This window comes from Sinocyclocheilus anshuiensis, unplaced genomic scaffold (genome assembly GCF_001515605.1).
Source record: "Sinocyclocheilus anshuiensis isolate Anshui unplaced genomic scaffold, SAMN03320099.WGS_v1.1 scaffold1317, whole genome shotgun sequence".
NCBI lineage: Eukaryota > Metazoa > Chordata > Actinopteri > Cypriniformes > Cyprinidae > Sinocyclocheilus > Sinocyclocheilus anshuiensis.
The window spans coordinates 743756-746019 of record NW_015551117.1 but is presented as its reverse complement, the minus strand read 5'-3'; positions in this window follow the sequence as shown (position 1 = coordinate 746019).

Here is a 2264-nt window from a genome sequence, read left to right as displayed (position 1 = left end):
TGATAAGGACTGCTGATAAGGACTCCTTGTGCACTCTGCTCTTTAGCCGTACTTCCGTCTGTCCAATGGCGGTGAATCCAATGGCCGTATCAAATCATGCATACAAAAAAAAAAAAAAAAAAACCTGCATAACAGGGCAACATTCAATTACTCTTTTCAAAATAATTTTCAATTCCTTCACCAGATCTGGAAACAATTACTCAAAAACCCATATTCATAATTGTACAGCAGTTTACAATTTGAACAGGTTACATTCTCTCAGTCGCTGCACATGTAAACTCAGGCTAGCTATCGTAACCTAGATTATAGCATCTCAGATTCATGTGACTCAAGTTACTCTCCAATTGTTTTGTTTTTTTCTCGAAAATTACACATCAAGATATTGAGATATCAAGATCATAGTATTACCAACAAAACAGTATCTTGAAAAAGCAATATTTAGAAAACCTGTGTCATGCTAGCAACACACATGGTAAACACTCTGCAACTCACCAGAGAAACAGAAAAATCCACAAATCCTCGTCAGTACTAAAACGCCTCTTCCCTCGTGATACCGTATAAAAATTATTTCTAAGTAGAAACTAGCAAAATAGCTCTAAACCTTATGTTTTAAATTTAACTCTGTGTGGTTCATTCCTTGTGTAGAGCTCAGTTCACTACCGTTCCATCACGGTTTTTTTTCTCTTCTCGTTACTGAAAAACTATATTGGTTTCACCTCTCTGCAGCGCCACTACTGCCATCTGCTGGACAATAATGATATGCAGTTAAGACACGTAACTAAAAAATAATCTAAATATTAGATAAAGCTAAAAATCTCTTAACTCTGCTTTCGGTTAATTTTAAGCGGGCTACACATAGTACTATATGATTGTGACTGGCATGGCGTTTACACTGAAGCAAGCATTTTCTGTAAAGCTGCTTTGAAATGAAAAAAAGTGCTAAACTTGAATTACAATATATCCTAAGGTACTTCAAAGAATACCATGGTATTATTATGACAGTAGTGTCTAAAAACATGGTATTACCATGGTATCAAACAAAATGGTAATAAAACGGTTCTTTCCTATAAACCAGTGTACAGTAAGGTCACCATATTACTATACAATTTTATACAATCACAAAAATTACTTTGTTTTTTTGTTTGTTTTTTAACGATTGTTGATTGACACTAGCGCTTTATTACAGACCCGCCCTGAGTGAGCTGTCAAGTTCAAGTTAATAGTCCGCCATTATTTCGACTCCAGAGCAGGAGTAGACAAGAACGTCTCCTAAGCGATTGAGTTGTTTTGTTGTTGGATGTAATAATGAACATAGCAGTTGTCATTTACTCCCGCCAACTGAGCCGCTGAAGGCGCAGTGGATTACTTTTGTTTTTGAAGGGAGTGCGCCCCCAATCTACATAAATGCATTTATGTTCGCACGAATCATTCCTGATCCAGCCTCACGCCCTCACCTACAGATGAAGTAAGTAGTGTAAGGTTCTTTTATGAATCTTTGCAAATCGCCTTTCCTAATAACGTGCTAGAAAGTTCCGTGGCTAAATGCTGCTCAAGTTAAAAAGTCTCATGAGAACAGCTCGTCACCCCACGGAAGAGAGGGGCTGGGAGAGCAGAGCTCATTAGTATTTAAAGAAACATATGCACTAAAATGGCTTGCTGTTTGCAGAGCTGTTTTTGACAAGGTAAAAAGGGTGTTGTTTTACACTACCATTGGGAAGTATGTTATAGACTTTTCATTAAGACCCTAAAGAATCATATCAACTTGTGGAAAATGGGCATCCGATGACCCCTTTAAATACCATGGTACTAAAATGCATATACTGCAGTATAGACATCACTTACAAAGTATATTGTCAAAAAAAACAAAACAAAAAAACAAGGTAGTTTGCTATTCATACACCATAGTTCTGGACTGTAAAAATCACATTCTAGTGTATTGTTTTATGGCCAATGTACTTCAAAGAATACCATGGTATTAGAATTATGGCAATGCCCAAAACATGGTAATGCCATGGTATATATTTATATAATATTTTATGATTACAATATTAATTGGAATTAAGCTATTTGCTGTGAATGTACGAGACTTCTGATTCATTAGCTGCTATAGGTAAACTGGAAGATTATCGATGTGCAGTAAATGGTCAAATTGTTGTGCTACAAACCAGTGTGTTTATTTATTACTTTTACTTTTAGTCATTTAGCAGACGCTTTTATTCAAAGCGACTTACAAATAAGAAAAAGTAATTAAAACTAAAAGCTCA